This window comes from Chelonia mydas, chromosome 5, assembly GCF_015237465.2.
Source record: "Chelonia mydas isolate rCheMyd1 chromosome 5, rCheMyd1.pri.v2, whole genome shotgun sequence".
In the NCBI taxonomy this organism is placed as follows: domain Eukaryota; kingdom Metazoa; phylum Chordata; order Testudines; family Cheloniidae; genus Chelonia; species Chelonia mydas.
In genome coordinates, this window is record NC_051245.2 from 22,008,568 (window position 1) to 22,035,470 (window position 26,903).

At 44.1% G+C, this 26,903-nt stretch overlaps 1 long non-coding RNA gene across 2 annotated transcripts; it reads right to left on the reverse strand.

Moving 5' to 3' along the window:
- Positions 1-2,108: 2,108 nt before the first annotated feature.
- On the reverse strand, positions 2,109-25,587 carry LOC122465950. Of its 2 annotated transcripts, XR_006291108.1 has the most exons (4): positions 25,138-25,587; positions 2,790-2,895; positions 2,514-2,530; positions 2,109-2,361 (listed from the first exon to the last, which is right to left on the reverse strand). It is a non-coding gene; the product is annotated as an uncharacterized LOC122465950 (long non-coding RNA). The 2 variants fall into 2 exon arrangements; XR_006291107.1 differs by having other exon boundaries at positions 2,109-2,530; positions 25,138-25,586.
- Between the last annotated feature and the right edge of the window lie 1,316 nt (positions 25,588-26,903).

A 26,903-nucleotide genomic window follows, 5' to 3' on the forward strand; every position in this document is an offset into this window, starting at 1 on the left:
TGATATTGATGTTGGGCTCTGTGGATCTGGAATGCTTGTCTCCTTCATCAACAGAAGTTGGTCCACTAGAAGATATTACTTCACCCATCTTGTCTCTCTCATATCCTGGGCCCAACATGGCTACAACAATGCTGCAAACAAAATATAAACATAAAGCATTCATAAAACCGGCACAATGGACATATCTAGACATTTTAACAACTTCCCTTCCATTTACTGTCTCCAGTTTCTACCGTACATAGGGAATAGCCCAGCTAATGCTGATCTGCGTTCAGTACATCCCAACATTCCACTGTCTGAACACCAAGACGGACAATGAAGGCAACACCGTCACATACCTCTGCCTCCCCATTGGTAGAGCGTGTTATGTTCACTAACCACGCTAAGCCAGTGGCGTACTCAAGGGTAATGTGAGTTTACCCATTTCTCATATGAGGAATATGGGATTTAGGTTTGTTTATCCACTTTTTTTTTACCATTGCATCGAGTCAAGGAGTCTGATGGAGGTCTGCTTGATTCAGACTCTGACTTCTAACTTAACATGAGCCTCTGCATAAACAGAACATACATCGGCTCCAACTAGCTCTTGAAGGTACAGTACCCCGCAGAGTGGGTCAGTTGTGAAGCAGGTAAAGGCCATTGGAAGAGGTCAGTTCCCAAGAAATTTTTAAAAAGCCAAAGGCTAACAAGGCTTGGGCTGAACCATCTACAGAGCCATCAAGCTAACTAGCAAACCATATTTGCAGCATTGTGTTGGCATTAGTATTTGTTGAGAGTTATTGGTGTGTTCAGGACTATGTAAAACAGAGAAGATATGGCTCCTACTCCAAAGGATTTACAATAGAAGGGCCTAATATTGCAAAGTGCTTTGCACTTTCTATTGGGTGTACAAACCCTTGATTCCCACTAACCTCCCAGGAGTGCCCTGTATTTTGAAGGATTGGGCCCCATTTTAGACACCTACGGCCAGATTTTCAGAGCTGCCCAGCACCCACAACTGTCACTAACTTTTACTGGAACTGTGGGTGCTTAGCACTTCTGAGAAATCAGGCCCATTGAGGTGTGAGGTTTTTATTTCATGAAAGCTCAGTTTCTCTGGTGGGTTCCCAGTGAAGTTTTGCAGTGTCACATGTGCCCATAGGACACATTAAAAAGGAAGCAACTGAATCTAACCCAAGAGGCCGGGCCACACGTAGATTTCAGCTACTTTGGCAACAAAAAAGGAAGAAATCTCTTTGCCAAGTGGAAGTGAACGCCGCCTGGATGGGAATGGGATATTATTCTCAAGGTTTGAAGAAGCAACAGAGCTTTAAAAAAAAAAAATCCACTGGGAAACACTGTATTGGTGCTCTGACATGTTTCTTTACCAGAGGGTTCAATATGGGGAAAAGTCCCATATTTGAAAAACTAGCTGCTGAAAAGTTTAGATTTGAATTATGTCTGACCTTATAGCTGGCTCTTATTTCTTAAACGGGTCACAGTCAATCCATGGATCCTTCCCCCTCTCCGCTCAGTACACACACATACACATACACATACACACACACACACACACACTTTAGAAAAGTTTTCATCCAGATCTGAACTTAGTAGTTTGGGCTCTCGTCCTCCACTCTTAAAATGTGTTTCCGATAAACTTTATGAGCTTAAAGTTTACTTATGGCAGATTAGAACTCCTTCAAATTCAGGTGCATTCACCAGAAATGGTTCCAGTAAATAACAGCGGGTAAAAAGATATGTATGCATATTCATTTCTCTAAAGTAGTGTTTGAAAAAGTTGACACGCTTGAAACAATCTTGGGCAAGGACTGCTGCTTTTTCTTCTCTCCAGCAATGCAGGGTTTTTCTAAAATGCTAACATTTTTCACTATTGTACTTAGAACATACCTTTAGGAAGAAAATTATAGAAAACACAAGCCACTTCTTGTTTTATGGTTTCCGTCTTGCTAACAAAGCCACTAGATGTCAGTATATACTAAGGTTTCAGAGTAGCAGCCATGTTAGTCTGTATTTGCAAAAAGAAAAGGAGTACTTGTGGCACCTTAGAGACTAACCAATTTATTTGAGCCTAAGCTTTCGTGAGCTACAGCTTATGCTCAAATAAACTGGTTAGTCTCTAAGGTGCCACAAGTACTCCTTTTCTTTTAGTATATACTAAGTTACTCACAGCCAGGATTTTTCTTGTGCATCAATAGCCACGATTCCAGGATTGCTACCTGCCAGGGATCATCGTTTTTTTTGAGGAGCTGCTCTGGAAAAATCGATAAGGGTGCTCAGTGCACTCTGCCAGCTGGCCAGTTTCAGCATTCAGGATCACCCAGGATGTCCCCATTTTTTGTACCTCAGCGGTGGCCACCCTAACTGGTGACAAGAGAAAACTGATCTCATTAGGCGTAGCAATTCAACTGCTCAACAATACCACAGCTGATACAATAATACCATTCAAACAAAAGTATTTGGATAAGCCGAGTAATAGAATATGAAAAAAAAAAAGCAAAATGCAAAAAACATACCCATAGGGTGAGAAAACCTGGATTTGTGCTGGAAATGGCCGAACTTGATGATCACTTTAGATAAGCTATTACCAGCAGGAGAGTGGGGTGGGAGGAGGCATTGTTTCATGGTGTCTGTGTATAAAATGTCTTGTGCGATTTCCACAGCATGCATCCGATGAAGTGAGCTGTAGCTCACGAAAGCTCATGCTCAAATAAATTGGTTAGTCTCTAAGGTGCCACAAGTCCTCCTTTTCTTTTTGCGAATACAGACTAACACGGCTGTTACTCTGAAACAGGATATTCAGTGTTCTGGATGGCAGCAACACAGGCCTGGATCCTGAAAGGTTCTGCGTGCCCTTCACTCCCTCTGAATTCACACAGCCTTTGACATGTACACAGGCTAGAAAGAATTAGAAAAGGAATATTTCAGCTATTTAAAGCTAAAAACCAGCTGTTACAGAGAGTCATTATTTGTTGTACTGTAGCACCTGGGAGCCCCACCGTAGACCAGGACTCCATTGCAATAGGTGCTCCCCTGCCCCAAAGAGCTTACAACCTTGGTAAGGCATTAGCCTCATTGTGATGGGAGGGACCCACATATTTCCATTAAGATTTGGGGGGGTCGGGTGCATAATTTCTCTATGTTCTGGGCACATTTGATCACTGTCCATTGTAATGCAAATTACACTGACTCATGGAAGTTTGCTGTATGGCAACAAAAATGAAGCATTTGAACAGCATATTTACAGAAGGAAGGAAGAGTGTGCTACTCTAACTCTCTTTCTAGAAGTTATTCCTTAAATATGGGTTGGCATGAGTTAAATACTGCCCCAACCTAACACAACCTTGTGAAACTTCCCATCAGATTTCATGTGACTTTCATGGGCAGCCAGCTGTGAAAGAATGCTGTACCGATTGCCAGAGATCAGATACATTTTGTAAACGTTGATAAGACTCAAGAACATAACTCCCTCTTAATAGGACAGTGTACAAACTCAAAACACCATGGAGCATTGCAGCAGTAGGTAATAGCCCAGTCCTGCCAGGCAGAGAGTACTTCTAGCTCCTATGGGCTTTAGAGCAGTGGTCCCCAAACTTTTCACGTCATGTCCCCCTCCTTATCCTTATCCAAACCCCTCCACCCCTGGGAGCCATAGTGGGGAACCAGGGCCCTGGCTCCTGTTGGGGGGATGTGGACAGAGGTAAGGGCGACAAGGTTGGGTCCAGAACCGCGGCTGGGCCGAGACGAGATCCAGGGATCAAGGCCAGAGTCACAGCTGGGGGCAGGACCAGGGCCCGGAGCAGAGCCACAGTAGGGGGCCGAGTCTCGGGGGGCGCCTGGCCGGGAGCGGAGCTGCGGTCAGGAGCCAGGGCTGCAGCCAGGAGTGGAGCTATGGCTGGAGCTGTGGTCGGTGCAGAGCTGGGGCAGAGCTGGGCTGGGTGGCTCTCCCCCCCCACCCGCCTTGGGCCCAGGCCCCGCCACGCTTCCTCAAATGTTCCTCCGCACAGTTTGGGGACCAAACTGCTTTCGAGGGAGTTAAGGAAGTTCAGCGCCTTTTAGCGTGTAGCTCCACAGGCCTGATTCTGCTCCTATTGAAATCAATAGTAGTTTGTAACTGACTTCAGTGGGAGCAGGACTGACTCTTCAGTGAAGAGCCCTTTCCCCCAGTTCTCTAGTAGTGTTATTGCCTTTGCTTCACGCATCTGAATCAGAGTGAAACACAAGTCTTCCCCGTCTACATATACATCTGTCTGATCTCTCTCAATCTCTCTCGTACACACACACGAGTACATTGTACTGCAGTTACCAAGACCATCCATTTAGCTGGTACAGCTTAAGCAATGGCAGTGCAAATTTTGCAAGTATTCCACTTTAGCCCACCAACGTCCCACCAACTGGACCTGAAGAGATCACATTTAAGGGTATGTCTACAGTGCTGCGGCTGTGCTGCTGTAGCACTCGACAGTCGACATTTGCTTCGGTGACAGAAGGGATTTTCCATCGCTACAGTTAAGCACCCACGCGGTAGCTGTGTTGACAGACGAATACGTCTATCAGCGTAGTCGTGCACACACCAGGGCTTAGGTTGACTTAAATTCATCTGTTGGGGACATACTGTGCGACGGAGCTAGGTCAACCTAAGAGTTAGGCGTAGACCAAGCCTAAGAATCAAAGTCTCCAAGAGCTATTCCTGACTTGACCTTTTGCAGTGCCCGCCCTGTGTGGTAACTAGTGACATCTGCGGTGTTTTGTGCGCGGTGGATATAAGGAGGTTAGATACTGATTTAAAATGGTTATACTCTTATGACCTTACAAACGGTAAGACTAGATTGTTCAGACACCGCCATCTGCATTTGGGAGCGCAGAAATAGGTACAGGTAAAGCATATTAGGTCACTAAGAGACTTCAGTCCCTGATCTTCAGTCAGTCAGGGACGTGAACATCAGAATGATCTAAATTGTGGCCCCAAATAACTGAAGGCACTAAAATGCATCTGGAAAAATGGAGGCCCAGTTAAGGCAATGCTGAAAATTTGGCCTTTTATCTTCTTTTAATACAGTATTTCCCATTTTAGAGAGAACATGGTAAATTAACAAATAATCCTTTGCACTAAGAAGTCTTTGTGAACATAAAGCATGGCGTAGCATGGACAGTCTACACAAAGCTACCATTCTAACTAGAAACAGCTTGCGTTACTTCAAGTTCTTCACGTATTCATGGATAGATTAATTGCCCTTTCAACTCATTAGTAGGGGGGATCCGACATTACAAACAAAGCACTTTGTCAGCAAACTACGGGGCAAAAAGATCATGACTGACGCGGTGATAGGCAGTGTGAGCTAGTGGTCAGGACACGACCGAGCCAGGAGATCATGGTTCTAGTCTCTTCACTGACCTTCTGTCTCACTTAGGGCAAGTATGAGGCTCTCTTTTCCCTCCCTCCCTTTGTCCATCTTGTCTAGTTACATTGTAATCTGTTTGGGAATGCAGGGACTGTTTCTTACTGTGTGTTTGTCCAGTGCCCAGCACAAAGGGCCCACTAGGCACTGCCATAATACAACTAATAGAACTGCCGGGATAATTCTGGATCCATTCTACGCTAATCACAAGGGCCCCTTTGGATCTCTTTTGTCGACAGATGAGACTGCTTTATTATTAACTGCGAAGGAAATGAGCTTCAGTATCTTATGATTATTTAAGACATAACAGGGAAAGAGTTAACGCGGCACTTGCAGACAGTGAGATGTAGACTTTACTACATTTATATTATTGTGTGGGGAGAGAGAGAGAGACATTTAACAACTCTCGCTCTCTCTGAGGGAGTAAGTGCCCAGAATGCCCTGTCAGCCATGGTTCTGTTCAGCAGTGCTTGTTTAGAATGTCTGTCTCCTCTCCATTTCTACTGAACTGCTATTTAAAGCAATAGCTTTAGTCATTGCAATGACAAATATATCATTGGGTCCTTGTATTAAACACCTCTTTCCCACTTTTATATATAGCAAAACTGTGTCCCTGTGTCACTGAGAGGGCTAGATGAAAAGCAATGTTAGCTCTAAAGAAAGGATGAGGAAGGAGACTGGGTCCATATCCATAAGAGGGTTAGCATTTGGGTCTGCAGCTTGAACTGTAACCTATCAAGGCTAGGATTTAATAAGGATAAAGCCTAAGGAGATTTAGGTTGGTTTTGCCTACATCTAAAAACAGATCTGGTCACACTTTGAATCTGGCCCAGAATCCAGACCAAGAGCCTGTTGTCACCTAAGGATTCAGATCTGAAATAGGGTTGCCAACTCTGGATGGACGAATTCCTGGACATTTCATCACATGACATTAATTTTTAATTAAAAATTAATCTTTAATTCCTGGAGACTCCAGGACAATCTGGAAGGTTGGCAGCCCTAATCTGAAAGGGCTCAGATGGGAGGTTGATGTTTGGGCCTGTATCCAGTTATGAACATAAGACATTCTAGCCAAATATGAAAAAAGTAAATCGGGAAGTTTTGCTTGGTTTCCTGGCAAACACTGCAAACAGTTGTATTGAATTGCAGTGCAACAGGAGGACACGGGGTCTTAGGAGCCTGTGATCACATCCCAGTGCTCCTGGTACAGCCCTGGGCCCTTTAAAATTGGGAGCTATAGTTGCAGGGCACATATCTTCTCTTAGCACTCTATGTGCTCTACGGGAAATCACATGTAAAGCTTCTTGCCTCTTAGGCAGAGGAGCAGAGTGGGGAAACCCAGGGTCAGGGAAGGACCAGGGAGCAGGTGGCTCTCTATGCCTGTTGAACAGAAGGCTGGAGCAGGCGATACCCGCAGAGAGCAGGAGTTACTTGGGGAAAGCCTCAGCTAGGAAGGGGCATGAAGCCCCGCAAGAAAGGCTGTAATAACTGAAGCCCTGGAGACAAGGGCTAGGCAAGACCCTGTGGGGCAATGAGACTGGTTTTGAATCTTTGTGACTAAAGAAAGGCCCTGAGAAGCGTGATTTCACTTTCGCTTATACTATTAACACACCCACTGGTTTCCAAACATCGTACATGGGCTACATACTGCCTACCATCAAAGCAAGAGCACAGAGTATTATTTTCATAGCACCCAGACTTATATCCACCTCTGACTCTATATCAGAGGAGGCTATATGCAAGCAACACACTAAACTGAGCAGAGCCATAGGCAAGATTTAGTCTTATCCACTGCACTAGGGAATGTTATAAACAGAGGCATGTTATGACATCACAGTGTGCCAGGCCAGCTACCCAGCTCATTGTAGATAGTTTGATAATACACATATTGCCACTCTGGTCTCATTCTCCAGTCTCAACCCATCTCTAAATAAAGGCTGGGAGGATATAAACTGAAAGACATTAAAGTTTAAATTACAAGCAGGAAGGCTTTAAACAGTTGTGAATCACGAGACAGGGAGTACTGGAAGCCTTGTTTTCTTTCAGTGCCGTATTTTATAGGCGCTCCTGGCAGACGGTTAAACATTCCCACTGCACTCAGCCAGCTTCGAGAGAGGAGCACACGTGGATTTTCTTAAAAGCCTTTTGGAACATTGATGCTGAACTATAAAAAAACTTTTTAGAAAGTACTGAGCCCAGTTCATAAAAAGTATGAGCCAACATCTTTCTAGAGAAAAGCATTCAATTTTTAGACTTGAAAGCAAAGGCTAGCTGAGCAATTTCTCACTTTGTTGGCTAAAAATATATAACCTCAAACTATTAACTGCTGTTCCAAATGACACTTATGTATGAATGGGGCGCCTGCTTTGCTAACATGGTTTTATTGCAAAAATTGACTGGAAGGACTAAATTTACCTTTGGGTATTTGGCAACTTTTGCTAGTATAAGCCAGGTTGCAGGGCCAGTGCTGTCCCAAACATAGCCAGTGCTGTCTGGAGAAGGGGTGAAGGTAGGGAGACCAGGCGATGCACTGATTCAGTGTATCCTCTCAGCAGCCACTGCCTACAGGGCTCATGCGAAGCCTCCATTGGAAAATAAAGTTGTTCTTTCCCTGTTAGAAACCACGAGGGAAGTTGTCTGTGGAACACAGCCTGCCCAGGGGGGAAAGCCACCTGATGTGCAAGACCTCTCTAGCCTGGGGAGATGCCATTTGCATTTAGGGGCTGAATCTAGCTCCAAACTCAAACCAAAAAAAAAAATCATGAATGTCCACACAGTGTGTATGTTCTGGTTATTGGGGTCCCAGCTCAGGTCCCATAGATGTTTCCTGCTGGGCACCCAAAACAGAGTCAAAGTCAGTAAATGCTCATGTTTGGCTTTATTGTCATTTGGCAATGACTGCTCAAGGTACAAGCAAAATCAATGGGTGGAAGATCTGTTTTAAGTTAAATTTTCAGCTTGGTCAACACTGCATAAGCAAGGTGCATCTCCAGTATTGCACAGCATCAAGAGAGATAGTGCCTTCCATATTCAATTATTTTCCAGTATTTTGCTGCCATGAGAATTATTAGAATAACTGAATCTATCCATAAACTCTGTATGTGTGAAAACACAAATCTGGTATTCATAGCCGCCAGTTTATTATATGAGAAGGACAATAGGATATCCAGGCACAGAACCTTCCAACAACAACATAAGGTTGAGGTCAAGCTTTTTGGATCTCGGCTATGCTGGCATTTGTTCCTACAAGAAAATAAAAAAAATATTCAATAAGGTTCCCAGAGACCTTAAAAAGCAGAAACATCTGTTGCCGCTATGAACAGCTTGTATGCTAAGTTCAGCAGCAGAAACGCGAGCAGCTTGACCAGGTCTGCCCTTACCACTGAAATGCCTCTGTGCTCAGTGGGAAATTATAGACAGTTTCAGGGGACATATCAATAATTCAGATAGCCAAAACACACAAACAAACAAGAAATAGCACTCTCTTCCCTTTTCTGTCAGGAGACCGGCGAGACTGGATGATGTTTGTGGTTTGCAGCATATTATTTATCAGAGCTAGATCTATAAATCCATGTAGCTCTATTGACTTCAAGTCAATAAAGTGACGCAAACTCACACCAGCTGAAGAGCTGTCCCATGGTATTTATTTATTTATTAAAGATGATTTTTTAGCTAAAAAACCCACCGGACTGAGATTCAGTACATCTGGTTTTTGTTCTCAGCACTATAGTTTTCTGTGAAAAATCACAACCTTTCATTGCCTCAGTTTCTCCTCTGTAGAATGAGACTAATGCTCCCCTATGTTGCAGGATCTTGTTTAACTTTCAGATCCTTTGACAGATGTTGCAATACAAATACAAAGTATTGCTTTTGACACAGCTCTGCCAACTGCAAATCCTGAGCAGAAACATGCTTCCTATGTCAGTGCCAAGATCACCAAGTGTCCTGAAACTGCTCCATCACGTGCCGTGGATTTGTAAGTAATGCGGATAAGTGTCCACTGGGAACTAAGGTACGGCCACAAAATTTGTTTCACTTGTGACCTAAGCTATATCAATCATCTGTCCAGAGAGGAAAAGCTGATGCATTGACCCATTGTACTATTTAGCCCCTCACGTGTTTGATGTGGGAAACCTCACTAAAATGAAGTCCCTTAGAAAAGGAAGAGTCTTTACAGAGCAGATTTCCATGGAAGCGCAGATTCCCAGGAACAGAGCTTTAATTTATGTAGCCCCTTTTATAGAAAATGGACCCCCAAATCCTTTACAGAACTGAACACTATCAAAGGGAAACGGAAATCAAGACATGCACACACCAGGGACTGACTATACATTGGTCCCATTCTCTTCCCACCCACATGCTGGTGGAAATCAGGAGTGACTCCTTTTAAGTCTGTAGACTTATGTTGTAAAAGTGGGGTGAGTGGAGAATCAGACTCATGATTTCAGATGAGAGTTGAGAAGAGACAGCACTGGAAGACATGAGACTGACAGAAGCACAGACACTTGGGGATTTGTATTTATTGTTTAGTTTAATGCTGGTGAATGTAAAATAGTATGAAACAGAACTTCTGTCTACAGTACTGCAGATTTATTTATTTATTTATTTTAAGTAGTGGGGGTTGGACTTCAATTTGCAGATATCAGGTGACGTTATGCAGGACCTCAGGATCTGACACTTACAATGGTATTTAGCTAGGACATCATGGCTGAACACCCAAATTCTAGTGGAAAGTGCTATAAGATACTTACCTGACCACATGTGATCAGGACTTTGGTTTTACTACTTACTCAAAGAGGCTTCCAGCAGCCATATTGGTTCAATGCCGATTCAAAGGAAAATATGCCTCCTACCCAGTCATCGACATCACCTCTTGCCACACTTAAAATTTCTTTCAAGATCTTCCCTCCAAGTACCTAACAAGTCCAAACCTGATAAGTTTAAGGTATTTTCAGTCTGACATAGTTCTGTAGAATGACTGCCAGGAAAACTTCATTGCAGACTCTCAGTTTTTGATTGCAGAAGGACCCACATCGCCCCTATTTCTATGATCACGTAGCAGAACTTTCTGATCTGGACAAGGATTGGGGCATAGAAAAAAAAAGAAGGAAGAAGCAGCCCAGAAAATATGGAGGAAAGAGAGGAGCATGGGGAATGCTGCCAGAAGAGGAGGAATAAAAGAAGCACAAGTAGATTACAGTTCTATCAACGCTGAAAAAATGGATGTGTGATTCTGGTGGGGTAGTTGTTGACCAGAAAGAGTATAGTAGCCAGTCACAGCAAACGATCCCTCTCAGGGCAACACGTTAAATGAATGAGGCAACCAAGTATTCAGCTCCATGAATGAGACATGTGCCTGATAAATGTGTGCATGGGGGGAGGATAGATTGCTGTCCCTATTTCCAGCACCAGCGTTTCACTTTGACACCAGCATCACCACTCTGCGGACGCCCTAGGCTTTCCAGGCTGGTTTCCCAGTGGAGGAGGCATCAGTGATGTGGAGTCTGGGTATACTCTAAATGTAATGTCTTATTTATGCATAAAATGCATAAATACCAGTCCTGGAACACAGATGGTCAAGCAGCATATAGGCCAAGCCCTTCTTCCAGGAATCTCAGTCCAACACAAATGCCTGGTTCCCAGGGGGAAACGGTCTCATTAATTGACTCTAATCAGAACCCAAGGCAGATGACAAATTCTCCTGCAGCTTGCACAGCTTCCTTTGTCCCAAAGCTGCCTCTGCATCACAAACCTAGCATAACCCAAACCTAAACGACAAGGCAGCATGTCTTCTCAAGAGTCAAAACATTCTCTCACACTAAAATTCTTGGAAAACTATACAACACCACAGCCTGGTGATACAAAAGGGACATACTGTAATAGCAGGTAAGTGTAGATGGATATCAGGATCCCACTCAGCTCTGTCTCTTACCCTGCTGCCACGGGGGTAGGGGGAGAGTTCATGAGCAGCCTGTGCACTTTGGGGAAGGAGGAGACAGACAACAGCTATGTTTACAGGCACTTTGCTGAGCACGGGGGCATGGACACCAGGTGAAGTCACCACAGCTCTCTGGGAGCCAACAGCTTAAGAATCACTGCACTCAAACTGTAAAACTGAATGCTGCAAACTCAGGAGGATAAAAATCCAAACAGCTCTTCAGGATTGTGTCTCTCTCAGTGCTCCAAGCCTTGCAACATTTTAGTGTTTCTTAAAGCCCCAGCTCCTGGAGGCAAGTGATTATGTAAGAATCTCATCTTATATGTTTAAAAGAATGTTTCTAACTGTCATGGTTGCAGAGAAAAGCCTGGAAATGTGACCCAACTGCACCCTAAAAGCTCAAAAAACAAATAAACTTAACATTTTAAAAATCTCATGATCTCATGAATTCTTGGGGTTTATTTTGACATGCTTGGGGCTGGCCCTACTGCTCATTACATATTTGGATAGTGCCTAGCACACTCTGAACTCTACTGTAATGTAATAAGAAATCCATAAAAATATCACCAAGTAGTTGTGCACATCTCTAAACAATTGGTCTTGTGTCAAAATAAGTGCTGTTATTTTTAATCTCGAGTCTTGGTGCATGTGTTATGTTCAGACCTTCCCATTACTGATAAATACCAGAGCTTTTTGGGGGCAATCTTGCTGACACACAAATTAGGGTCCATTTTGGATTTTTTTTCAATATACATACTTTCCATTTGACCTTGACCTGTTTATTCATCTGACTCTGTCCCTTTTTGAAATTGTACATCCTGCTTTTGATTAACAGAAGAGAGGTCAGATGGAAAGAAAAAAAGGGGGGAGAGTTTGATAAATAACAGAAAGTGGATCATTTATAAGCACACTAAACTTAAAGCTAAGAAGTGACCTAAAATTAAAAAAATAGGAGAAAGGACAGGAAATAGGAGAGGAATGTTCTCTCCTTTCAAGTGTTATGATTTCTAGCTCTGTTCTATGATTGTTTCATTTGCTTTATAACGCCAACATGATTCAATTCTGTAATGCATGCTCATGAATAGGATTACTCATAGGAGGAAGCACTGCAGGAACACATTGATCTTTAGAAATTGCCTATGCCCACATTAGAAGTAAAATGATAATTTAGCCACTACCATAATGTAAGTGTTGAATCATCATCATCATAGCAAAGCTAAGAAAAATTGAACTCATTAGATTGATCTGGAAGATAATTTTGTATTCTTGTTTCCTGGTAAGTGATACTGTCCAAAGTTAGTGGTACCAAAAATAAGAACATAAGAATGGCCATACTGGATCAGACCAAAGGTCCATCCAGCCCAGTATCCTGTCTACCGACAGTGGCCAATGCCAGGAGCCCCAGAGGGAGTGAACCTAACAGGTAATGATCAAGTGATCTTTCTCCTGCCATCCATCTCCACCCTCTGACAAACAGAGGCGAGGGACACCATTCCTTACCCAGGCTTGGTGAAATACTCATCAAGGCTTATGAAAAACTATGGGGTGGGATGTTCAGAAATGCTCATTCTTGCCCTAATGCTGCTCTCTAAAGTCAATGGGAGCTTTCCCCATTGACTTCAATGGGAGTGAAGTTAGGCTTGTTTTGAATGCTTCTGAAAACCCCACCCGTAACACATAACGCAAATCGGCAGATCACATGTACAAAGAAACTGTTACAAGAATATTAATTAGAGCAGGTGAGCAAATTCATTTAGAGAAAGTGAGGAAGAACTGGCCTTTCTGTACAGAAAAGCTCAACAGAAAGCTGGTTCTCATGAGATCAACAGCACTATTTGATAGGGCTTTTCAATTTGGAGACTTGAATTAAGCGAGGAAGAAGCACCCAAGCTAAAAAGCCAAAAGAGAAATGTTATGCAAGAAGGTGAGTAATCTTGCAAGGGAGCAGACTGAAAACAGGAAATAGCTCTGATAAAGAACGGACTTCAACAGTCTTTTGAAAACAGGAAGGAAGTTGCTGAAATGGATAACCAGCAAGTTATGAATCACCAGTCCTATGGGGTCACCACAGAAAAGACTCAGTCTCCCACCACCTAAGATGCAAAGGCTCCACAAGGCAGGCAGTAGAGTATAGACCCATTGGGACAATGCTCACAGAGGAGACCTTGAACATATCTCTATGTTTATATATCAATGACTATCCATCCGGGGGTCTTAAAAAAAACAACAACAAAAAACCGTCACCAACAGGACCAACTACAAATACCAAACAAATCCACTATTTATAAGCAGGCAGAGTAGTATTCACACATTAAGTGTAATAAAATATAATCACACAAGCACAAGCCTGTACCGAGATGTGTTGCTGCATTCCACACAAGCAGAAGACTTGATATCAAGCGCAAAATCTACACCCTACTCACTGCATAACTTGCTTTTTCCAAAAATAAATATGGATTAGAAATGCCCTTAAAGTTTCAAAGGCTGGAGGCTTCTTTGATTTCATTTTTAAGCATTTGCTTTTCCCATGAAAAGTCATTTTATGTATAAACCTTCTGCCCGTTGCAGCCAGCAGCAACCAGGCTGGGTTCAGTATCTAGGGATGAGTTCCTTTTCAACAATACAACACAGAACCAACTCGAGCCCCCACCCAGTAACCTGGGAAAATTACACACCACTCTGGGCACCTCGGAGAGGCAATACTTCCCCACTCGCAAGCACAGTCTGAGTGTAGCAAAGAAATTTTTAATGAAAGGAAGGAAGTCACCTGACATTAATTAGGGAAAATGCCAAAAGGATTCATAAACCTAAAACTGTGAGCAGGACACACACCCCAGAGTCTGTGGGGTAGTGCCTTCTGCCTCACGTTCTTGAGTTCTACAACCAAAAGTTCCTTTACTGTGCCCCTCTCTGCTCCCTCACCATACCCCACTGGTGGTTGTCCTTGGTCAGTGAGGACCCAGGGTTCAGAGGTGCTGCGTGAGTTCACCTCCCACCCAGGGAAGAAGACACCTGGCTTGCTCCGCCAGGCCACCCTGCCAGCCACTGCGCCTCACCATCTGGCCGCCCTGCTGACTACTCATCACTTTCACCAGCTGCCCATCAGTCATCTCATTCTGCCACCGGCCTCTCTGCTGTGATCTCTGTAGGTTAGTCTCTTAGTGATTTTTAGCTCTCAGCAGGCTGGGCAGAAACGCTGCCCCATCACAACTGATTTCAGCTCTCATTGAACACTTAAGATAACAAAAGGCTCCTAATGAAACCTATTTAGCTCTAGCTTTAAACAGTGGGGAGGAACAGGTTAAACCAGACCTGGGACCCTTAGGGAGAGTCCACACCTTCTGGCTGGGTCACCTATCCCACACACACTTACTTTCACAGGGGTCTGGCGTTTGAGCCCCTGGCTTAACAAGGTCCTTTCAGCTGATCCCCTTATTTGGGACAGGTTAAGCCCAGTTCTGCTCCCCTTTATTCATACAATAAAGACAACAATATCGATAACAGCATTTCCCTACCCCTGCATTCAGTACTACAGTGATTTGTAACCCAGACACCAGCCAAAGTTGATCACTTTGAGCAACACAACTCTAACACCACCATGGATATCTAAGCAGAGTAGGTGTGTTCATGTAAATACAGTTTGCTCCTGAAGTCTTTCCCCCTTCCAGCTAGCTGTCAAGGGAGAATTCATTCAGACGCTGCTTACATCTGCATAAATGCCGAATTCCTGTGGGATTTCACACTGATTTCCTGTTTTAACCGAGTTTGCTTCCAATTATGTATGTGTACAAAAACCACTTCTGTCTTTTGAGAGGGTTCATGATAAGCATTTAACATTGATTGAAATGAAATCATACCATGTGTTACCCTGGAAATCACAAAACCTTCAGGAGCAAGAATTAAGCATTTTGTTCCAGAGACAGTGATTAGTGCAATGGAGATCATGGATATCAAAGTAGAAGGTAGTATCATGGTGTAAACATCCTTCCTTACAAAGATCTCAGTTATTGGCATATGATAGACATGAAAACAAAGCATATCAAGCGTCTCTCTGGCCTTGTCTACATGGAGAAGTTGACCAGCGTAGCTATTCTGGAATAATAAAATATATATATAGTCAATCTATTCTGGAAAAAAAAAAGTCACAGAATAATTAGTGCACTTCCAAAGTAATTATTGCAGAATGAAGTGGCTTTTATTCTGGAATGGAGTGTCTATCTGGGGAGTGTAATGCAGTACACTAGCTCTATAAGAGTAGAGGAGGCCAGAAGACCCCATTCCAAGGAGCTGGAATGAACAAAGACCCAAGAAATGGCCCAGTAGCAGAAGAGAGGAAGTGCTCCTGGAGAATTAGGAGTTGGACTGGGGGGAGGAGGGAAATCCAGGATACTGTTCCTTTAAGGGCCCGGGATCAGGAGCCCTGTAGTGTGGGGTAGGGCAGGGCTCCCATCTCTTCCACCCAATTGGGATGAGCTGTCTGGAGAAGGCCAGTATATAGACTGCCTCCTCCCGCAGAACAGGGGACACACTGACAGAAGAAGGAAGCCAGAAAGGGCTGGAACTGTGGCTTCCAGTGGAACAGACTGACTGATACACACAGAGCTCTGCGTGAGGAAGAACTAGCGCTGAATGTGAATTTTTGTGTTATCGATATGGACATTATTTTGGGGACTCTGAGGATTGTTTGAATCTTTTTGGTTATTAAATGAGCCCTGGGTGGGTGGGGGTGCTGTTATCCACAAGTGAGGTTGTGTGGAGTGCTTAGGGAGCCTGTAGGTGATGGCTAACAGGGACTAGGTACCTGCAAAGTGACCCTGGCCACAAGGGGGAGCAAAGTAAGTGGCCACCCTGATACAAGGAGCTATTGTGGAACATAACTAATCTGGGCCATTGGGGAAGAGTCACTCTTTTTCTTCCTTGGGTATTTGATATTCTCCCTGTCTCAAGTTTATTTGTAAGCTGAACTCTGAGGAAGAAAACTGAATGCACCTGCTGCAAAGGCCATGCAGCATCAGGATCCCTGAAAACACAGACAAGTGTGTTCTGTAGCTTCCAATCCACTGTACCCTCTGGTGCCATGGCACGCTGTATTGTTATTTGCACTTAGGGCAATACTCATTTTTTAAAAACTTGCTGGCTTTCATGTAAAAGTTTACTTTAAAAACGCAGCAGAGAGATGTAATTTCACAGTGGGGCCTCATCCTGCTTGTGATAGGGATGAACAGGTTGGGACTCCAGGGCAACTAACTAGAGAGGATGGATCATCCAGTAGTTTGGGTCCCAGCCTAGGACTTGGACATCCAGGTTCAAATCCCTGCTCTACCATAGACTCCACGTGTGATCTTGGGTAAGTCACTTAGTCTCTCTGTGCCTCAATTCCCTGTATGTGAAAGGGGGATAATAATTTTACAGAGATGTTGTGAGGGTAAATATGAGGTAAGTATACAACTACTCAGATACAATTGTAATGGGGATCATAATAACCTACGACACATAAATAGCTCTGTGGGATCAGATAGCTCACAACTAAGGGAGCCAGACAAACCCATGTCCCACTTACCAGGTAATTACTAATCATGACAACCTGAGTGGCCCCAGAAACCAGACCTCTGTCTCTTTACAGGAACCTAGGAACTTGGTAAAGCTTGTTGTGTGAAACTCAGGTATTATGGGACAAATTTTCAACGAACCTTTGCTAGTTCTCCTTTTTTAATCTTGTGAGATTACGGATACAAATAATTTCAGGCACAATTCTGCACCTGCGGTTCTTTGCATTTGCAGCTACCAATGCCAGTCAGCTCTGTGTTCTTGGGGAACCAGGGCACAGTATCTAGCCTGTCTGATTCATGAAAGACACCCCCCAACCAGCCTCTGCTTAAACAAAAACCATCAGAGAAAAACCTTGCAGAGAGCAATGAAGGGCGGATGGGAGACACACGTAGACCCCTCCTGACAAGGGTGACAAGACTAAGACATCTCCATTAGCATACAGAATGGAAAACAGAGACAACTCCCCTAGCCTCATCTGCATGAAAGATGGTACAGGGAGACATCTCAATTTGCATACAGAATGGAGAACAGAGAACCGCACTGAACTCTGGGACCAGAAAAGCAGGGAAGCACGGCATCATGGGGGATCTCTGCTCCAGATGTTAATGAACCTACACCTGCACACACCCAGCTCAGCAATTATCAGACCAATTCTAGTAATAAATCCTTGATTGATATCCAAAATACTGAAGCAGCTTATTTGCACTGTTAGCTCCCTGGAAGAAAACACCACCCGTAGCCAAGAGTGATCAGCTCCTATTTTCTAGCCTAAAGAAAACCCTTGAGTCATCAGTTTATCTATAAACAAATCTAGTTTTCTCCCTTGAACCATTGTATTTTATCTACAAAAATCTCTACTCACCCTCCAGTCAGTGTTCTGATGCATGGACCCAAACGCTGTATCAGTTCCATTGGGACTCCATCTCCTGACTGATCGTGCTGGGGGCTCTGCCTGTCTCCTGCACTCAGAACCCTGAGCTACCTCCATCATCTGGGAACCCTGACCAGTTCATGCTTCAGGGAATGGTGAGATTCTTTTCTCTCTCTCTCTCTGTTTTCCTTTTCTACCTCAGGTATTGACCTTTAATAATGTATGTTATGTTGGTTTAGGCTCTCCTTGTGTAGTTATCACTATTATTCAATAAATAACTTTTATGGTTAAGCTGGTTGCTTCTCTCTCTCTCTCTGAACTTTACTCTTTTGTGTTTTTAGCTTCCCCCATTTACTCTGCAGCAACGCTTCTTTTACCTAAGCTAAAGATCCCTGTAGAGCCCAAAAATACTGTGGGGTTTGCTCATCAAGTGGGTTACTAACAGTACAATTGTGATGTGAAAGTGGAGATAGTGACATGTTAAACCTGTGGCATATAAGGGTGGGGGGCAGCTGAAAGTGCTGCTTTTCCCAGCCTATTGCGTACAGAGACATACAAGGGGGTCAGCTTGAGAGTGCCGATTGACCTGCTCCGCTCAGACTTGCTCTGTTTGCGTGTGTGTGTGTGTGTGTGTGTGTGTGTGTGCGCGCGTGCGCTCATCTGGTTCTAGGGCTGGAGGAACCCAGTCCTGTGGAACCTAGGTCTTGCAGGATAGCTCCATTGGGAGGGGACTTGCAGAAGGAAGGAGTAGAGCTCCATATGAACACACAAGTGACATAAGCAGTACATTAATATAATTACAGAACATCCCCCCACCCCCACTAGAAGAGTAACCCTAATAAATGAGCATAACCCAAAGTAGCAGGGCACACCTGGTAACACTACTGTCAAATAAACATGTAAGTACCCAATAGCAACTGCAAGTCAGGCACTGACCCCAGCAAGAGACCGCAATTATGGGTGGTGAGAGAGGCTATTGTTCCCCCATTCCCCTAAATCTGAGTATTTATATGACACCCCTCCCCCCGCCATTGCTGTAGAATCAGAGCACCACCCAAGTACTAGTGTGTATTTATCTCCACAACACTACTGTTATTGCTTTGTTAGAGGTGGGGAACTGACACAAAGACAGATGAACGGTTTCAGAGTAACAGCTGTGTTAGTCTGTATTCGCAAAAAGAAAAGGAGTACTTGTGGCACCTTAGAGACTAACCAATTTATTTGAGCATAAGCTTTCGTGAGCTACAGCTCACTTCATCGGATGCATGCGATGAAGTGAGCTGTAGCTCACGAAAGCTTATGCTCAAATAAATTGGTTAGTCTCTAAGGTGCCACAAGTACTCCTTTTCTTTTTGCGAAAGACAGATGAAGTGACTTGAAGTCAGTGGCACAATCAGGAATTTAACTGTTGTCCCTCAAGGCTCCATCCCATGCCTTAGCCACAAGACTATTATGATTGTCAAAAACCATGAGAAAAAAATCCCCAAATAGTTCTTTGAGTACTTTCTCTCCCCCATCCTCCCCCTTTTTTTTTTAAATTGTGTCCAAAAATATCATGAGAAGGTTTTGAAAATGTAATCTAGCTGTAGCAATTATTCACTCCACCCAAATGTGTGATTGCTACATGTACATATTTCATGGGCAAGTGTTGTACCTTCCTGTTTTTAAAACTGGAGCCTAACAAACCATGTGACTTGGGCTGGGGAGAGAGGCAGAGATACCACTAATGTGGAAACTGGCTTCAGCAGGGGTGAAAATGTCACATTATATTAATTGTAGTGAATTAGGACTCAACAGCAACCTCAACTTTTCTCATTTTTGATGTCCTACCTCAATTTTTATTTATTTACGTTTTAAGTCAGACCTTCTGAATAACCCCTCTTTGGGGAAAGTACAGAGTCATAAATCCATATTTCTTTTTAGTTTCCCTCCCTCCTCCCCCACTCAATTATAGCAAGGGCTTTATGACAAGACCATGGAGAATGACAAATCTAGGACACATGGTCTATGACCACTCTAATTCCCTTTCAGCCAACTGCATCGTAACCTAAGTAAGGTGGAAGAACCTGCACCTTTCCTGCTTTGGGCAAGAGTTCAGGAGGACAGTGGCCTCCAAGCTCAGCAATGCATTCAGCAGGTGTCCACTGTACGTCCCCAACACATTTTCCTAGACAATAGTTCGTCTTGTTCCACACAGTCTGTGTATAGGAAAAAGCCACATGCATCTGACAAAGTGGGTATTCACCCATGAAAGCTTATGCTCCAATACGTCCGTTAGTCTATAAGGTGGCGCAGGACTCTTTGCTGCTTTTACAGATCCAGACTAACATGGCTACCCCTCTGATACATGCTAAGTTGAATGACTTAAAAGCATGGTTGGCTTGGACCTGCCAATTCCTTCAGTTGATTATTGCAATAAAGATAGACTATAGGACTCAATTTCGATGGAAGGGGAAGATGCTGCGACTGTCTGGCCACAGCCCGTCCAAACAGCAGCTCGGAGTACAATGAACTCTGATAACTTGGGGCAGGCAGACTGAGTTGGCATTAAATAAGAACTGAGAATCAATACTCCTACCACATACAGGCAACATTAGTCTCTCTTGGTTGAAGTGGGATGTAAGTTTATCATGAAGAGTTTAGGCTAGGTCCATCAATGACTAATCGCCAAGATGGTCAGGGATTCAACCCATGCTCCAAGTCCCTAGCCTCGGTTTGCCAGAAGCTGGGAGTGGATGACAGGCGCACTCAATTGTCTTTTCTCTTCATTCCCTCTGAGGCCTCTGGCATTGGCCACTGTCAGAAGACAGGATACTGGGCTAAATACACTATTGGTCTGACCCGGTATGGCCGTTCGTATGCAAGAGTTCCACTTCTTGCCACAGTCAGCTCCAATATGTTCTTCCGGTTTGCTTGGTACTTTGTCTCTTGTCCAATGATGCTTAGTCCTAGATCTTTCTATTCCCTGCGACACACTGGGGTCTCTGCATCCCAATAATAGCATGGCACTGACTGACTGCTAAGTGGGATGAAGGAAGGAAGGGAAGTCATTGTTGTCAAGGGAATGAAATAGGAAAAGCAGTTTGTCCTCATCTCTTTCTTTAAGAAAATGAGGCACAACAGTAAGGCTGGTCAGCTTTCCAATTCCTGCAACTGAAAAGACAGTGGAACTGAATATGGCAGAGAGGAAAATAAGGAGGCCAAGATGCCAGGGCCTCAGTGTTCCAGTGGTACATCAAAAAAATGTCCACATCCCCTTACCCAGCTTGGCTTTTGAAGGGCTAAAGTTTTATCAGAGAGACATTTTAAAAAGTCTGCATATTTGTGAAAGCATGAGATGATAGTGTGAGAATTTCTCTTAAAGCTCAAACTTGTTACAACTTCATAACCCCCAGCTGGAATGGGATGCTACTCCTGGATAGAAAGGTCTGCCTAGTGACATAAGCATTATGAGAATTTTGCATAATATTTGCTATATAATGCTTGGTAACTGTACAAGATTGCATTTAAATAACGCTGGATTTCTTGTCTTCCAGTCCAGGAATAGGAATGAGAACATATTACAGCAAAGGAGGGGTGAACAGTCATTGTTCATCTTGACCCGAGTTGTTAATAAAATAGCAACCTGCAGTTCTGTCAGACCTTCCATGTGAGGATCTCAAAGCACTGAGCAAACATTAATGAAAGTTCACAACCCAGGAAGGTAGACAAATATTCAAAATTTACAGATGAAGAAGCCACAGAACAGTATAAAAAAAGTCACAAGTGATTTGCTCAAGGTCACACAAGGCATTTGTGACAGCAGTAGGAAAGAACCTAGGTCACTTATTCCTCCAGCCCTTTCCTTTACCCACAAGAGAATCTTTCCTCCCCTTTTTAAGGCTCTTCTCACTAATGAGGATACTCTCACTCTACATCTGCAGAGGCATCTGTTCCTTTTTCATCTTCACTGAAATCTCCTCATGTAGGCAAAATTGAGAAAGTAGGGGACAAACAAGAACCATGCATAATGAAAGGAGACTGCTGCAAACATGCATAACATTCCACTCCCACTTCAACCAGTGACCTAAGATCAACCCTTTAAAAGAAATCTACTATGGCATATTGAATACTCCTTCTGTCTGGAATGAAAACATGCTGTGGAAGAATTATTAAACCTGAATAAACTGACCCAGAGTTCAGTAAACAAGTTGTAAGAAATAGAGATAAGGAGTTGAAACATCCAGAACAAACAAGAACATCACAGCACAGTGACTACTCTGAGCCAGAAGGAAGTTACTTAATGCACAAAGAAACAAAGCAATTTCACTTCTAAGTATTTGCCATGCTGTTTCCACTTAAATACTTATAGATACTGTATCCCTACTTTATGGAAATACAGAGACAAGCACATTTACTCTGTTACAGATTACGATCACAGATTTAAGGTGCTATTCTCCCACCAAGACCTGTGATTAACTCCTATTAGTATTAAACAAAGTTATGTGCATTCCGCAGGGAGAGAATATACACTTAAAATACCTAACATACTCTTGCATCTCGCAAAAGAACACATGTTCATAAGGCAACTGCTTTCTAAGTGTTTTTGATTATTAGCATACAGTAGCACCCAATCAAGGAGAATGACCTATTATTGTGTTAGGCAGGGCACAAAACCCAGAAATGCCCCATGCTTGCAATCTAATTAGAGACAAGAGACTTGCCTAAAGCCACAGAGCAGATAAGTGGCAGAGATAGGACCAGAATCCAGCTCATTCTCACTCTCAGTCCAGTTGCCCTGGAGCCTTTCTATGAAAAATATACAGAAATATCTTAGTAACTGAAATTTATGTTGTACTCTTCATCCCAGAACACTCTGTAAGATTGCGTCATGCTGTGATAGTCCAGGTTTACATCAGTACAACTGTACAATTTAATTGGAATCACATTAGCATAAAACTGAAGTCCTACAGTGGTGAATCAGTGCCTTTGAGTACATGGTTTAATTCGCCCATAAATGTGACACAACTGGCAGAGAGCATAAGAGGTGCATAGAGGCTTAAAGGGATTCCCTGAATCAAGAATATGCACAATAATTCACCAAAGGATGGCGTGTAAAGTCTCTACTGAGAACCAATAGCCCACTGATTATCTTAATCTTTGCAAAATAGAAGTGTGGATAATATTTAAGAAGTTATGTTTCTGACCTGAAAGTTTATGTTCTTAAGGTCTGTAAGTTAAGGCAGGTCACCAGAAGGTGATCAACATGCTCCCGTCAGGCAGGAGGGAAGAGACACTTCTCTCTCTCTCTGGGTGGTCCTGTGCATGTTGTCTGCTTCACAATGGAAGCCTGTCTACAGTCTGAGCCGAATACTAATCAAGATATTGTGAAAACAACAAGAAAGGAGCATACAGGGGGAAAAAATGAGGGGGTGGGCAGGATCCTGTTTACAAGTAAAGCCAATGGATTGTTGGAGTGTGACTTGGGGTATGGGGAGACACCTTCATCAAGGAGACCAACTGCCAGCATAATCTTATGAAAGGAGGGTCCTATGAAAGGAGAGATTAAAGGAGATGCCCATGGTCTTGTGAAAGGAGAGTCACAGCGAGCCTGGCTGGAAAATGCTGCAAAGACTTTGATGAGCTAAACTTCATTAGACAGGAAATTATCTTGTTAGTTAAGTAAGAGTTAGTTAGTTGTAAGAGCAGCGAATCCGTGACTGTCAAACAGGGGCTGGATGCGCCGGGGGATTCTTGGAGGGCCTGGGAGTTGATGCTAACCTGCAGAGGGGACAGCAGAGCCTGCGTAGGCTTGTGTTGCTCATGGCTGGGGGAGTCAAGGAGCTGAGGCTCAGTAGGCACAGACGATGCTTCCTCATGCTACAGCTGGTGGGACCAAAGTTCCTCAAAAGCCTGGGGATCCCTGGGAAGTGTTCCACCCAATGAAATGTGGCCACTTCTGCACCACCAACAGCACAGCACAATTATTTCCCACACGAACTGAAAAGGTAACCCTGTAGTTTGCAACAACAGCCCTCTTTTGACATTAGTTAGGTTATTTGTGAATAGTCCTGTAACTTCACTGAGTGATGTAAGCATGTCCTTCTCCCAGTCCTGGTGGCTCCCATGCTCATCAGGGCAGCGTCTAGCCCACAGAACTGTTCTTGCACCTTTGGAAAGTCACCAGGGATATGAAAGGGATGCAAACATCTAAAATGGGGGAACAGAAAAAAGAAGAACTCTCTTATCCGAGAAAGCTACAGATATCTTCATATCCAAAATGGATTGACCTTTGGAGAGATCAGGGGAAGAAGTTAAAGCAACCCCCAAAGCAGCTTTACAGTAGAACCTCAGAGTTACGATCACCCCGAGAGTTGTCCGTAACTCTGAAGTGTTTGTAACTTGAACAAAGCACAGTTTGGGCTCCAGATCCGCAGATGACACTCCACGCCAAGCTTCAGAAGCGGCTGAGCTCCCTACTCAGCCCCAACATGAGTTTGCAAGCTTGTCCTGGCAAAGAAGGGGAGGGGTGTGGGTGTGGGTGTGTGTGTGTCCACACAGTGTGTCCCCCTCCCGGCAGGGGGGAGGGAGAAAGTGGTGCAGACCCCAGTGCTGCTCCTGCTCTGCCCCAGCCCCAGTGTCTTGCTGTAAGTGGCTGCCCCACGTGTGGGGATGGGGACAGGCAGCCCAGATGTTCCTACCTTTAAGATGTAATACAGGCACAGTACAGTATATGCTTTGGGGTGGGGGGTGTCCTCTGCAGCTGCCTGATTGGTTACTTCCAGTTTCACTTGGTGTCTGGTTGACCGGTCAGTCCGTAACTGGTATTCAACTGTATCTTGTGAGACTGACGCTTCTGCAGGCTATCACTCTGACCTGGCCAGCATTAGAAGGGTGATATTTCACTCAGCTGAATCAGTTCTTAAGTAACGTATCCAATTCCTTTTGCAAATATATCATTTGGTAATACCAGGAACTGCAACAAGCATGCAGAATGTTTGTTTGGAGCCTTATTCCAGACTATTCACTTTATAGATTTATAGATTCCAAGGCCAGAAGGGACCATGGTGATCATCTAGCTTGACCTCCTGTGTAACACAGGCCATGGAACTTCCCCACCGTAATTCCTAGAGCCTAGCTTTTAGCAAAACATCCCATCTCGATTTAAAAATCGTCAGTGATGAAGAATCCCCCACAACCCTTGGTCAGTTGTTCCAATGGTTAATTACCCTCTGTGGATGAGTGGGCTGCCCCTGTGTGCCCTCATGTAGCCAAGTGCCTCTGCTCTTCCCTTTATTCTCCCTCTTCGAGGCCCTTTTACAGAGACCCCAAACACTTGCTTGTCCAATCACCAAGCTTGGTTTTATAGGGGCCCGCGACAATAATTCAAATGTAAAACTCACCATGCCAAAAATCTGTCCCAAGGCATGGCTCATCCCTCACAGCCGGGGTGAGCAGGAGGGTTCCTTCCTCTAGTCCTTTTGTAGGAGTTCTTTGGAGGTGATGTGCCTGGGGCTTTGAAGCTGTCCTGCTCAGAGTTCACTCCCCAGAGTCAGCTGCCTCAAACAACTGCTTCAGCTCTCTTACAGGGAACCAGCTGCTCACGGTTCCCTCCGCACACCAGGTTTCTCTGGTTAGTTCATTTAGCAAGCCTGCTCCAGGTCTCCTGCAGGCATCTCCCTCACTCCCTCTGCTCTCTCACACCCTCACGGTCAAAAATGTATGCCTTAGTTCCAGTTTGAACTTCTGTAGCTTTAACTTCCAGCCATTGGATCACATTACACCTTTCTCTGCTAGACTGAAGAGCCAACTATTAAATATCTGTTCCCTATGTAGACACTTCTAGACTGTCATCAAGTCACCTCTTAACCTTCTCTTTGTCAACCCTCTCCAATTTATCAACACCCTTCTTGAATTGTGGCCCCAAAGCTGGACACAGTGTTCCAGCAGCAGTGCCAAATACAGAGGTAAAATAACCTCTCTAATCCCACTTGGGATTCCCCTGTTTATGCATCCCAGGATCACATTAACCCTTTTGGCCACAGCACCGTACTAGGAGCTGAAAAAGATTTGGGTGTCATGATCCACCATGACACCCAAATCTTTTTCAGAGTCACTGCTTCCCAGGGCAGAGTCCCCTATCCTGTAAGTATGGCCTATAATCTTTGTTCCTAGATGCACACATTTACATTTAGCTGTATAAAACACATACTGTTTGCTTGCGCCCAGTTTACCGAGAGATCGAAATCACTCTGAACCAGTGACCTGTATTCATTACATATTACTCCCACAATTTTTGTGCCAAAAACTTTATCAGTTCCCATGCAGCAGCCAATGGATGAGGTGGTCTTCTTGTGGCAAAACTCCATGTAATGTATAAGCTGCAGGCAGGACCCATGTCAGAACCTTTAGTGCCCCAACAGCTGATTGCAGTTACTCAGATAAGGTTAGCTGCAGCAGTGTGGGTGTCCCTTCCACCTTGGTGCCTCCTATTGCCACCCCGGATCATCCTTGATCACAGGATGAAATTAGCAGTCACCGCAACTTATATAAAGAGAATTCCCCACACCCACATTTAAATCCCTCATTTGAAGTGTTTGCCCAAGTCCCGTTTGGGTATCTACCCATTCCCAGTCTCAACAGAGTAGACTGCTGCACACACTAGGCATCTGCCTTGGTGGGCAACATAATTAAAGATACTCCTGGAAATATAAAAAGTTAGACTAGAGCCTTTATAATTGACTGGGCGTGCGAGAGGGTCTCAGGGAACTGGTAATTGGGTACAAAGCCCTTCACCTCTAGGTCATCAGTTCTTGTCCAGCCCATATTGGCAGCAACCAAAAGTCATGAAAATTAGCATAGGATGCTGAGCAGCAAAGACTTGATTATCTCAGTCCAACCTCCCCCACATGCTTTTTCAATAGTCTCGGTAGAGGCCAAGGGGACAGTCTCTACTCCAAGGGGTGTTTTCTCTAGATCAGGCTTGAGGCAAACTGCAGGCCAGTGTGGGGAATTTTGCATTGCTGCTGCCGGCAGTGTACCTGATCTGTGGATAAAAGAAGATTTCAGACTCCAGAGCTGTCATTCTGGCAGAGCAGCGGGGCTCTCTGCTTGGTGTCCCTCTCCAGTTCCCTGGTTTTATACCTCTGACCCACACGCCCATTCCTGT